This window comes from Cyprinus carpio, chromosome B1, assembly GCF_018340385.1.
Source record: "Cyprinus carpio isolate SPL01 chromosome B1, ASM1834038v1, whole genome shotgun sequence".
NCBI classification, from domain to species: domain Eukaryota; kingdom Metazoa; phylum Chordata; class Actinopteri; order Cypriniformes; family Cyprinidae; genus Cyprinus; species Cyprinus carpio.
In genome coordinates this window covers 39,454,862-39,469,308 of record NC_056597.1, presented here as the reverse complement: position 1 = coordinate 39,469,308, position 14,447 = coordinate 39,454,862, and the positions used below count along the sequence as shown (strand labels likewise).

The window sequence follows — 14,447 nt, the reverse complement described above, 5'->3', positions numbered from 1 at the left end:
GCTGTGAGGAGCAAAGCCATCTAAACCTAGACCTTAATCATTCCTAATCAGACAGAAGAACTGAGGACAGGCTTTGATTGGGAAGCGTGAAGCACAAAGGGTGTTTTGAAAGAATAAAGTGGTTGTGCTCACTGGACAACCTCATATGCAACTCGATGGAAGTATAAGAAGCTATCTTCCTGAAAGCAAACTAAAAGCATAGTTTATAGACTGTCAGGATTTAAGGCCATTTAAAAATTGGGATACAGGTCCAGATTTTAAGTTATTGTGTGCTAACTTGGTGGAAATTGCAGATACTTTTTTTTTTTTTTTTGCAAGTATGTCTGTTTTTGTTTGTACAGCCATCTGCTGTCATTAACATCTCAGCATAGCTTTATTCTAGAAGAAAGAGAAAGAGTTACAAGACATTTCGAATGCTGAAATCATAAAAATGGTGTCAGTTATAGAAAGGTGGTTAACGGTGAAGGCTAAAGTACAACAACACAATGTGGTGCATGGCTGTTTCTATAAAATGAGAACATTACAGTGTCAAATTAAGTAAAAAGAAAAACCATACTCCTTACTTCATTTGACACTGTGGTGACTTTGTTCTGAGTGATATAATTTTTATATTAATGCACATTTTTATAATGTATGTGGGTCAAAGATGAATAAAAAAGGGTTTTTTTAAGCAATCAAAATCTTATTGAATTGTTATTTATGTAACCTGTTTTTTTTTTTTTTTTTTTTTTATGAGTTTTCATTTTGTTTCTTGTCAGTTTATTTTCTAGTTCAAGTCAAATCTGTTTGTCTTTCTCATTTTTTTTATTATTAATTAATTTTAATTTGTGCTAAGGTGGAGATATGTTACAGATTTTTTTTTTTTTTTTTTTGTGAGAAGAAATAATAACTATTGTAAAAAACAAACAATATAAAATACATATAAAAAATATTGTAAAAAAATGTGCTCACTTTTTCTACAGGTCAGAATAAGTAAAATAAAAATATATCTTGCACTGAATGACTAAAACATTATTTCACCCATATTTTGACTTTATTTCACAAAAGTTATTTGAAGGTTAAATACACTTTACTTTGCACTTAATATGCTTTTTATGTATTTAAAAATACACTTTGGTAATTTAAATTTTGACCCATGTACAATGATTCGGCAAATCCTAATTTTTTGATTTCAATTTTTGTTGTTGTTGTTGTTGTGTTGTTGCACCTATTTAATCTTAATATTCCAGCTCCTTAGCACTTACATTCCATGCAGTGAAACCAAGAATATGAAAAGAGTAAGTCCTTGAAATACTTACATCAGTGTATTTCAGACGTCTGTGAAATGTTTTATTGAAAACTTGTCAGCTGGAATTTACAATCATCCCAACTCAGTTGGACTTTTAATGAAATTCAGAATTATTCTGATGTTGATGCTTCAACATTCAAACCAAATTGTGTCCCTTTATAACAGATGAGTCTAATAAACTAAGGGGCCCATCAGCCTTGCATGTTTTAAGCTCCCCACCCGCTGCTCTGAGCAATACTTTTCCCCTTTGTTTTCCTCTGTCCCTTGTTTGTGACATGTTGCCGGAAGCAGTTTGAGAATAACTTTCAGCGTCACAGCCACAGTCTGGGAGGGAACCTGAAATTAGGATTCTCGTAACCGATGAACCTAGTGTGTGATTATTTAGTATCAATTTTGCCCCAACATGAAGCCAAACACACACTGTGAGTCTTCACGTGTTCTTCAATCTTGGGCAGTGAATCTTGTTGGTAACAACATTTGCAGTCTTGTGTCAGCTAAAAAATGAGTGTGATTGTTTAAGTAGGGCAGCCTAGCACACGTCAGAAGTTTAGGTTTGGTAGCAAATAGTGTGGAAGTACCTTTACGTAAGTGGCAGTGGCCGTGTCTGGCAAGATCAGCTGAGAGGAGACAGAGAATGGAGAGATGACGTGGAGATTCCAGTATTCATTTCTAATAATTGTGTCAAGTGTTATCTCGCCCTTATGGGAACTTGCAAAACAATGATTTATCACTCGAATAAGCACAGTTTTTCCCACACACATCATTCATTTTATCCCCACACCCACCAAACACAAGCCTATACACACACACACACAAAAAGCCGAACAAAAGAAAAAAAAAACAAAAAAAAACAAACAAACAAACACTTACAGACAGTTCTGTGTGCTTTTTATTATTCTTCTCGCATGCAAACTCATGCAAAGTGAGAAACAATACAATTTTTAGCATCGCCATATGAGATTTTGGAATGATTATCCTCATCTTGGATCCCTGCTGTGAAAATATGCATTGATAGCTGCTTGTCAAGCTATCTACATTTAAAGCAATCAAACCACAGGAGCTGTATTATTCTCTACTGATTTAAATATTACGTTTCGATTATGATTGATCATATTCAAGCAAGAAAATTCCCATTTGAACATAAATCCATACATTGCAATGGAAATATTTTGCATGCAGGAACAATTTGCACTTACACATAAAGTAAATTCTCCAATTAAATTACAACGTTAGCATAATTGGGGCATTTTTTAAAGTGAGTGACTGAAAAAAAAGTATTTTCTTGTAGAACACTTCATCTTTGTTTTTCTTTGCAACTCTTTTTGGTCTGTAATCCTTGACATATATTATAAAATAATTTCACTGTAGAGTGGTGTCCCTACAACTGAAAATAAATTTAAAAAAAAAAATGATTTGGGTTTTCATAATCCATTGGAAGTAGATAGAAAATGTGACAGAAAAATGGTGTTCTAAAATGAAAAGTCACTGAAAATCTGCTTTTTGGTCTGTAATCCTGGAAATTGTATGGACAGTTGTTTAGTAAAGCTGGTCTTTTAATATCTGATGGTTTGTTATACTGCAAATATGTAGAAATTGTTAGCATTTAAAATTGACAGAATCTAAAATGAAACTCAATATAAATCCGGTTATTTGAAAATCACCTGGAACTATATAGAGAATGTTGAGCGTTTTTAAAATTTTATTTATTTATTATAGGACATATCTGGATATTTGTATATTAAAATGTTCTCTTTCAAAATGAAACCACTAAAAAATCATGTTTTTTGGTTTATAATCCTGGAAACATGTAGACATTTTTAGCGTTTTTATAAATTTAAAATTAAAATAGCTAAAATCAGATTTTTGGGTTTAGTTCTGAAACAAAAAAAAGAAAAGAAATGTTTAGCATTTAAATTTTAAATGAAAAATCTGCTTTTTGTAATTTTGGAAATGTATAGAAAACATTAACATTTAAAAATGAAAATGAAAAATCACAAAAAAAATCAGCTTTTTGGTTTGCAGTCCTGGAAATATGTAGAAACATTTCAGGATTTCAGCATTTAAAACAGAAACGTTTTGCGGTTAGGTTGGATTTCTTGAAGATATGCTCTTTTTTGTCATTGCTGAATTACATACAATTGAACCTTCTGAAAGTGTTTGAATTGTTCATACTTCACAAAAAAAATTCTATGAGAGATGTTTTTGAAGTATATTTTTGAAATTAGAAAAAACCTGCTAAGAAACACTGCTAGAGAAAACAAGGAAGAGGACAAGACAAGTGGAAACACTAGTAGTTGCCTGGACTTTCTCAAGACGCATATGCCAGTGTCAAGTGTCTCTCTCTCTCTCTTGTCAGTCCGTGTAAAGAGTGTCAACATGTTCCAGCATGTTCATCGGTGAGAAGAGCTAGTGCTTTGTGCTCGAAATAGCTCATCAAGACCCTTGTTTAAAACTATTCTCATGTCTGAGTGGGATTATTGACATTTTAATTCATAGCGTCCGCATCAGAAACGCAGGTGTTAGTGCGAAGGAAAAATCAGTATGCCGCCGCCATGACTTCAAGAGAATCCGCCTGCACTTTCACTTTTGGGACAAACATGTTATGCTCACGATAGGAGTTATCTTCGGGAACCAGTCCAAGAATTCTGCATAATGTTTCCCCATACTGTCACATAAAATTGTGCTATTTTGGTTATTTTAATGATGGAGCTGCACGTAAAGCAACCATGTAGGTGTTTTGTTTAAAAAGGTATTATGGGAAAATATGCTCTGCTCGGGTTTTTCTGGAAGACGAGAAGGGTAATGTAACAAGGTATATATGCTCTTGTGAAACAATCAAGAAAATAAAGTAATGCTTGATGTCCTATTTCTAGTCAACTTATTTCAAGGAAATAGGAGGTTCGTTTAGAGTTTAATAGAAAAAAAGAGAACTATTGTTAAGACTGGGAGATTTTAAATGACATTTTTAGGTCAAACAACTGAAAGGCAAAAGGCAATTAAAAAAAAAAAAAAAAACATAAAACATGTTATTTTAGGGGAAAAATAAACTACGTGCTCAGACTGAGAATCAAATACACTGGGGAAAACATAAAATTCATACAAAATTATAAATAGAAGCAAAATTTAGTTTTTCACTCATCCATATAAGTATCTTGACATCCTTTAAAAAAGATAAATTTTAGGAAGATAGTATGACTTATTTCCAGATATAATCTACATTATTTTACAATACAATCCTATTTGTGCAAAGAGATTGGTATTGCTTTATTAGAACCAATTAATGATGTATTATACTTTTAGGCCCGATAAATCCATAAATACACAATATATAAATAATAATAATAATTCATAAGATTTACTGCAAAATAAACCTGATATAAATACTTTCTCTTCCTGGCTCTCTCCTCTCGGTCTCTCCTTGGCGCAGTACTCAGATATTTTTGCTTTAGCAAAGGCTTATGATATACGACATCCTCTCTTTGGCATCCAATGTGCTAGTCCGTAAAGCATTCAACTGAGCAAGACGTAATTATCTGTATGATACGCACCTTCATAATTTATCATAACTTCTGAGTCACACTGGCATACACAGAGGCATTAGCTAATGATTTGGCCAGCCCTGTGTTTTCATCTTGGGTTGCGGTTTTGGGCTGAGGGCCGGGTTTCAGAGCGGGTATGTTGATGTTAGTTCAGGTCAAGGGGTTTCAGGTTTAAAAATGAGAGATGCTCCAATTAGTGCATCTCTTTGACTTGGTGTAATATGCACAACAATATTCAGATAAATGACTGTTGGTTATGTAAATGCATCTTGTAATGTTGCTAATTTGATGAAGCTATTTTACTGGTTTCTAAATACTGTGGGGGGCACAAACCTTCATTAATTATGTTACACTTTTTTTATATTGAATCCCTTGAATGATCAGGACCTGGATATATAAAAGACAAGAACATTACCAAAAATATTAATAAAAAATAATGAAAATAAATAAATAAAATGTGTGAAACAAATTCACAGTGAATCACCATGTTAACGGTCAGCTCAAACTGCAACAAAAACGACGCAGACCAAACCAACACGTAGCTGAAGAATATTATTTTTATTACTAGTTCTAAAGGGGGGGTTTTTTACATTTAATTACACATCAATTTAACTACTGACGACAGATCCCAAACCGACGCGATCAAGTGGCAGCAATGGGATTAGGTCACTTCCCACGTGCCTCGACCCACGTCTCAGAAGCCCTTTATCGTAGTCTCCCGATTCTATAACAGTTTGTTGTTCATTTCCGCCATCACTTAGAAGGAAAAAATCACAAGAGAAAACAAGAAAAAGCAAAAAACCCACACACCCTCCCCTAAGACATAAAACACATAGAATTTGAATGAGAATTGTTGAACCAAAGGATAAAGTGAATAAAACCTACAAGAAATATTGTATTGTATACAGCTTTAAATTTCCTTAGAAGGATATACATTTCTGTCAACCCATTTTTACCCTGAAATTGTTTCCAAGCCTTTATTCTAATCTATCCCAGTCTTACCAGCTTGATGGTAATTTCTTTTTTTTTTTCTTTTTTTCTCCATGCCAGAAAGTCAGTGGGTACCGTCGTCGCTGTTTTTGGTTTGGCCGCATTTCTTCCATTATGTCCTTTTTTTTCTGTGTGTTCAGCAGAAGAAAACATTCCTTATAGGTTTTGAAACAATGTTCAGGTTGTTTTAGTTTTTAATTTTAATTTAATTTATTTAATTTAATTTAATTTTAAATTTAATTTGAATTTAAATTTTGGTTTTAAATTGGTTCCCTTTAATATATTTAAATTCTCGATGCACTACCGAGCTAATTAATGAATTCAGTTTGAAAATCTCTGGTCCAACGGATAAAAATAAAATCAATAAAAGTGAGCAACTAAAATAGCAAGTCAAATGAAATGTGGGAACAAGTGCGGACAAATAAAAGTTGGTCGGTGTTACTGTAACATTAGTGTACTGATGTTTACATTGTTTAGCCTTAGGATGCGGGAAATACATGTTGTCATTTTGCATATGCTGTCATCTGTTTACTATATATGCAAATGAAGACAGGCTCGCTGTCCCTGACAAATCTGAACAACTGTCTGCATTTTACAACCTCTGATACAGATGCCACTCTGCATATACAGAACATGGAATATTAAAAACTGGGAAAGCAACAAGCATGACAGGCAGGCCGCTTAATTTAGCATAAAAGATCGGTTCTTCTCTCTCTGTCAATGAACATATTCACAGTTTTTATATGTTGAAGCAGGAGCCGATGCTTGTTCACTTTCTGAATGTACATAAAGAAGCAACCCTGTGTTTTATCTGTTCTCAGCTTGTGTCTTTGAATTAGCCGAAGACTGTAAGTTTAAGATGCTTTCACCCTAAAGTGAGATGGAGCACACTTGACAAGCTGTGTGGGAAGATTAAATCTTTTTCAGCTTTTGAGACTGAATTTTGTAGAGAAAAAAACATAAAAAAAAAAACAAAACTGAATTTTGGTTCTACTTATATTGAGAAAACAGAAAATATACCTAAGGGCTAAAACACAGCATATGTATATATATATACTGTTATGCCACAAGCATTTTATAACAACTTTCAAAAGTTTTACAGTGAATTTATAAGGTCAGCCACCAGGGGAAAGTCTAAGCCACACTTAAAATTCGACAAACTACCGTGCAAACAGTGTTCACCGTCTGTGGGGATTTTTTTGAAAGATGTCCCTAGTTATGCATCTAATATATATATAATATATATATCTATATATAATATATATATTATATATTAGATAAATATATCTTATATATACACACAACACACACACACACACACACACACACACACACACACACACACACAGGGGATGTTGTGGAAAAGTTAATTTATTTCAGTAATTCAACTCAAATTGTGAAATCAGCAAAACAAACAAAAACACAGTCATTCAGTTGAATCAATATAACTATCAAGAACTGTTAGATGACTCCATATTTGACCTTGGTTGCAAGCAGTGCAATGAAATCCATCATGTGTTTCCATCAATTCAGTATATATCTCACCCACAATTGATCTGCCTTTGAGCACCTTTAGCCAACGGCTTCTTTCCACCACAGTGTTTTAACAAGCGCTGCTGGGGATTGATTCTAGCTGCTGCCATCAGACAACACCACAGCTCCTTCTCCTCTTCTCATCCCGCTGTTCCTCCACGTGATTCCCCAGTCAGGGTAACAGCATTACACACAAATAGCTATTTCTCACTCCAGCGTTCAGTAGAAACAACTGCTAATGTACTCATATATGCACATTATACTTGAACTTCAGCTCTTAAATTAATCTGTTGGTTTACACTGTATATGTGTGTTTTGTGCCTTGGCATCAGTAAAATACCTCTATCTGTCTGTTTGCTTTGTGTCTGAGTTCAGTATTCTCTGTGCGTTCACTTAGTGACCTCCAGATCCACAGGAGATGGTAAGTCAACTTACTCAAGTGCCAGAAAGTGAGGGAAAGAGGTGCAAGCAAATGATAAACTCAGAGACCTGTTACAGCATCAATTTTAAAAATCTATAGAAACAACTTAAATCTGGCAGCTATGAGCAAAGCAAATAATATACTCAGAAACCTGCTACAGCATCAAATTTTAATCTTCTCGTGTCATACCAAAGCTGTACAACTGTATTCCTTCTGTGAGATACAAGACTTTGTACCCCATTGACTTTTCTATGGTAAGGACAACAAAAACACTAAGATTAATTATTATTATTATTATTCTTTGTTGTTTTTCATTGTTGTTTTCAAGGATATTATTTTGTGTTTTTACAGAGAAATCATACAGGTTTTTGAAATGATGTGATGCTGATAACACAATCCCAATTTCTAGGTGAACTGTCCCTTTAAGAGAAAAGTGCCAGTGACTGTGTTGTGACTTGCTCGGCTGTCATAAATCCACCATTGCTCTCTAGTGCTGGGCTTTTTTTAATCTCAAACACAAGCACAGTGTCCTCAAGGTCCTGGAACATATGGTTCCACACCTCTGGGCCTACAGCTGCTCTTTCTCAGGGTTTCCCTTAAAAATATGATTATTATAAATCCACACTTTTTTCACTTGCCCTCTGTACCAAGTTCATCTCAGTTTTTTCTCCAACACTTCTCCTGGAACGTTTCCCCTCAACTGTTTATTTTTTTATTTATTTTTATATGACACATGTCACTACAATTCAAACGTTGACGTCTTGTTTTTACTACAAGATGACCAGTCTTACATACCAGTGTTGTTAATGTTAACTAAAACTATTAAAATTCATTTTGCCAGTTGAAAAATGAAATTAAATATACATATTAGATTAAAAAAATAATCTGAATTAAAATGACAAAAAACAAAACATCTTGGCAAAATTAAATGAATCTAATTGACTGGCACTGAGAGGCATTACTAGGTTTAATTGGCAAGCTGTGTAATATGACATATTGTGAATCTAATTGACTGGCACTGAGAGGCATTACTAGGTTTAATTGGCAAGCTGTGTAATATGACATATGTACACTGCGGTAGGAGTTCATCTGACAGGAGCTGGCAACAGCAAGGCCCTTACAACAACAAGACCATATGTACAGAAGGGCCCACCATCCTTCAGCTAATGTTTACTGCTCTGCTGTAAAAGATGCCGCAGAATCAGGGATGAAGTTGAGCTCAGACACAACATAAAGGCATGGAAAATGATGTCATACGCATGTGAAAGTGTATCGCCTGTTTTGAATTCACTCTGACAGAAAGCACATAGTTTGTGTTCAAGATTTAGTTTGAAATACAAAATAATGAGCGTAATTAGGGATAGTAAAGATCCACTTACAAAAGCACAAACATAGAATAATATTTAAAAAAAAAATAATAAAAATAATAACTGTATAGAGCATATTCAATTTGTAGAAATTAATACAAAGCATAGAATTAGAAAACATTAAAATATTTGTTAATGCAGCCATTTATCCATGTTGTTTTTTTTTTTTGTAACATTGTTTTTTATAAAGTCATCTTTTTTTATAATACAATACTGTTTTGATCTGTTTGAGGTATTTGTAGTGAGTTACAAAGCATGTGAATTTTTTTGCTTGAGTTGTAGGCTGGACTTTTCTCATGGCAGGAGACTATCACTTGACAAAAAGAAGTTAAAATATCCTAAAGGAAATATCAGAAGATATCAGAAAGAATATCAAATAATATCGAAATAATTTTCTTTGAGAAAAATGCTAACGTGTTATTAAAAATATGTTTCCAATGGCCAATAAAATGTAAACACATTGTTTATCATAAAGACATGTACATACTCCTAATATCGTAATGCACAGTAGAGGGCCACAGGATTGGTGCTACTGTATGTATATTGTGTGAATGTCGCGGGCTATAATCTAAATTCCTGAATCTTTGAATGTCATAGTGTGTGGCTTAGGGCCTGATGATTTAACTGGTTTGGCATGGTTTATAGAAGCTCACAAACTTAAGGACACCAAAATGTTTGCAGACCTTTGTTTGTGTATTTCACACTTCAGCAGCATCTATGCTATAATTTACATGCGTTTGAACCAAATAGTCAGAAACAAACATTTGATTGATGATGCATCTTAAAGTAAACAATCAAAAAGCGCTCACAGATTTTTCTCACAGCAAAGAAAACTCAAAATCCAGCCCACTTTGTTAAACAGTAAAAGCCATAAAAATTATAACAGTTGGTAGAAAGAAAGTTAGAGGTGCTATCGTGATACTTTGTAATGAATATCATGCATAAAATTGCCCATACTACCTGACAGATGTCCCTGAAATACTCTGGAGAGTCACACCTGTCTCTGTTACGAGGCCAAAGCTCTGGAAATGGTGAGAAAAAAATCAAGATGTTATAGTTACGGCATCCACCAGGGGATTACCCATAATTTTTTTTTTAAGATATAATGAAAAAAAAAAAAAAAAAAAAATCCTCATTCATCAAACAAACCTACACACACACATGAATGAGAAAAGAAGAAAAAAATCCTGTTTCATTGGTCAAATCTACTGAGACACTTAGAGCACTTGATCTACTGCATTAATTACTGTACACAGCCTGCGGACTGGGCATAGATCAATATAGTCAATTCAGACAGGGCTACTTTCACCTGTGGGTATTTCTTCAGGGCATTTTATAGTAGAGAAAAGAAAGTGTAATTCTTCCCTGAAAAAAAATCACTGACATGACCAATTCGGACAGGATTAAAATCACAGAGGAACTGTGCTAGTTATTACATTACCCCGCCTCCCCATGTAAAAATAATCCTTGTCCAAACAGGGCTGCAGGTATAATTGTTTCTACATTAGTTAATAGGCTTTCTTCCCTCCAAACATTGTTTAGTTGTGGCCAAACGACGTGACTGTTATAAATTGGGTGTATAGAGACAGTACCTTGAGTTTTGTGGAGGAAAATAAACTAGAACAAATTCCACTTGGACAATTTAGTCCTGGCAATGCTAAGCTATGGAGGCATGTCACTATTTGTTAAGATAGGGAATTTTATGTGGATGGCCTTATAGGTTTTATGCCTCTCTCCCACATGTGAAATTGTTGCTGAATTGCTCTCGCTGTTCGAGACTGGGACAATTTCGTTTGACAGCACCTGCTCTAGTGCAATGTATTATTTTTCAGTGGGAATGATCTTCTCCCCTCTAATATAAGAGAATGGCCCAATACCATCCATGCAACCCTTCTGAGAGTCTGGCCTCTGTGTATAACTGGTTTCTGTTTCACAGTTTCACAAAAGCAAACATGCTCTGTACCAAATGCAGTGGTTTCATTTGACTATTAAAGGAATAGCTGACCCATAAATTAAATTAGCTGAAAATTTACTCACACTCAGGCCATCCAAAATTTAATGAGTTTGTTTGCTCATCTGAACAGTTTTGGAGAAATTTATATCACTTGCTCACCAATGGATCCTCTACACTGAATGGGTGCCATCGGAATGAGAGTCCAAACAGCTGATAAACCTTTGCTTCTGGCCAAAATATGTCCATTATCCATAAGAATGCTTCCTACAGTGAAACAGTCCATCCCTTGTTGTCCTGTCACATCAAAATCAATCAACATATTTGTTTAGAACTGTTTTGGAATGTTTTTAGTTGTAAATGACACTTGATCCGTGCGTATTTCTCTCCTGATTAAGATGAGAAAGTTTTTTTATTATTATTTTTTTACTGGAGAAAGCAATATTATGGTTATGGACTTTTAGAGTTATAACAAAAAAAAAAAAAAAAAATCTTAGTGATTTTCTTTATTACAAACACAGTTTTATAATTTTACAATACATTAATTGATGGACTGGAGTTTTGTGTATTATTTGTGAATTTGTGATCTTTCTATGTCCCTCTTAACACATAAGAATAAAAATTAAATAAAATAAAACAATAACAGCAGAAGTTTCATTTTTGCTTGAACTGTCACTTTAAAAGTTCAGTATCTCTTACAGGAGTTCTATAAAATGAACCCTATAGAGTTCAATGCTTCATCATTTTTTTATGTATACATTGATTAAAAAAAAAAAAAAAGTAAAAGACAGACACCTGATTTGGATGGAGATTTATGCCTTTCCAGCAAATGTAAACCTTTCAAAGTCATGCTTGAGCATCATTCCAACAGTGTTGTTTTGTCTTGTTCATGCATATTTCAGTGTACGTAACTAGAATTTAAGAAAAGACTTGATTTAATAAGATGCTCAGGACAGCACTGTAGTGAAGTGTCTAATAAGCCTAATCAGAATGCAGAGAGGATCAAGCCAGGATCAAGCCTTTGTAAATGAGGGAAGCTTAATCAGAATAAGGGTCTCAACATGTAAACAGCTTCTACTCATTACTCACAGAAACATGCATCAGCAGTATTAAAGTCATTTTTCAGCTTTAATGGCTGTGGTGTATTATATTATGGGTGCAAAATTAACAAGCATAAATGTAATCATTATATCTAAAGATTTGATTTCATTTGAAAAGTGTTTAAATTGTCTTATTTTACTGAATTACAAGCCTTACTTTAAAATTTGTTCAAATATATATATGCTTTATATTAGAAAGTGCAACTGCAGAGTTTTGTGAGGTTAGGTATTTTATTTAATTCTTCTATTTCTTTTGATACTATGCATACAAATATAATAATGCCTCTCTAATACATGACAGATATCACTGGAAAAAAAAGAGGCAAAAACAGCAAAAAAAAAAAAAAAAGACAGGAAGTGGCTCACACTTCCTAGCCAATCAGAAATGTTTTCTATCTGTCATCATTTTATGCATTCAGGAAAGCTGATATCCCATTGGCTACCTTTGTCTTTGAAGGGTGGTGTTATGGAAATCAGGCATGTGACTGAAGTCAGCAAGGACATTTCTTATGGCACTAGTAGTGGCATGAGCATTTTAAAGCACATTTTTTTAAACAGCACCACTGATTTTCAGTCAGATTAATTTTTCCGCTGGGTCTCTGGACATATGACTTTATCTTCTTGAACTCTTCATTTTAAATGAAAGTGTTTAAGATCGTTGTCGAAGCAAGTTTTCAGCAGACTGAGGCAGGTTCTCTTGCAGTGTTTTCCTATGTATTGCATCATCCACTGTTCCTTTTCGTCCTTTAAACAACATACATACTCTATATTGATGAGAAAAACATGCAGCATGATGCTATTGCCAGCATACTTCACTGAAAGAATGGAATTCTTTTGCACCACACATAATACTAATGATTTTATTATTAGTAGTATTATTTGTATTATTTTCTTAAAAGCTATCTTGCTTCTGTGCATACCCACAAACTCTGAAAATGGGTCATTATTAATGTCTGTTCCCAAAAACTAATTGGGACTATTTAGGTTTTTTGGAGAAAAAAAAAAAAAAAAAAAAAAAAGTGAATGGATTTTATCATTGTAGGCTGGTTGTGTCCACACACTGCTAAGACACATTCATATGCAAACACCATGTACAAGTGAAATTTTGCATCCGATGTGCCCTTTATTAATGGATTACTTAATCACTTTTATTTAATCAAGTCAAAAAATGTAAATAAAAAATAATAATAATAATTGCACACATCCTCCAATTTCAGTGCATCTCTAATGCAAAGACACCCATAAGTTTTTAAGCGTGGCTTAAGTGTCCAGGGCCATTTTGTGCCATTTTGTCTGACTCCAGATGTCTTTTCTGCCTGTCTTCTTATTATACAGATCTGTTCCTGTAGTTGAGCAGTGCACTGGTGCTTTGCTCTCAGTTACTGAACTGTATGTAAATGTCAGGGCAGCTTTTCAAATACTACAAGAGATCTCAGTGGTTCAAGCTGCTCCCCATATTGCTGAACCAATTGGCTGTAGCATTAAAGGTGTTGTCTGGTGGACTAAAGCCTGTTTTACACGAAGACTTGCATTATTCTTTGAGCTAAAGAAGGATTTCATCATTCATTTTCTTTCCCAGGGAACTCTTCTGTTTGAGTGGTTCTTCACCCTTTTATCTTTGCCGTGTTTTTTTTTTTTTTTTTTCACATGCAGAATTTTATTAAAGCTGGTTTCAGGCCTGCATGTTAGTGGACTAAACAGTTTAAGCGTAGCCGTAAGGAACAGATTCAAAGTTTAACGATATGGTCATTTATGGCTGCCCTTTGAAGTATACTACAGCAAAATAGGCTTGAATTTGAAGAATTCACAAAACAGTAATGGCTGGTTTCATCATTTTCATCCTAAAATGATGTGTGACTGTTTGTAAACTAATTGCTTTTTGTGCTTTAACATTTAACACATTCAATTGTTAACATTTTGACTCAAAATGTGCTCTACCATATGATTGAGGTGCTTTCAGAGGGTTAATATATAATTTTGCAACACTTGTTATTGTAACTTCTGAGAGAATCAATGAACTCTTGCCCCAAAATGATCAGCGCTCCTTCAAAAGGCTTTGAGTTGATATAGGTATGATTTTTTTCTTGAAGCATAAATAGATTGTAAGTTTATGAGTCTATTTTTTTTTCTCTAGGCATGAATTTCTTCTCTCTTTCCCATCTCTAATTTTCCTGGAGGAATTTGACTGACCTAGTTAGCACAGTCTCGTGCACCTTAGGAATCGTATAAAGGATATTTACAGTGCTGTAGATAGAATC

General features: G+C 34.1%; 1 protein-coding gene across 1 annotated transcript in view; it reads left to right on the top strand.

The window, feature by feature from the left end:
* LOC109091613 (VPS10 domain-containing receptor SorCS1-like) overlaps positions 1-14,447 on the top strand; it is a 159,669-nt gene that overhangs the window by 65,128 nt on the left and 80,094 nt on the right. The window lies entirely within an intron of this gene.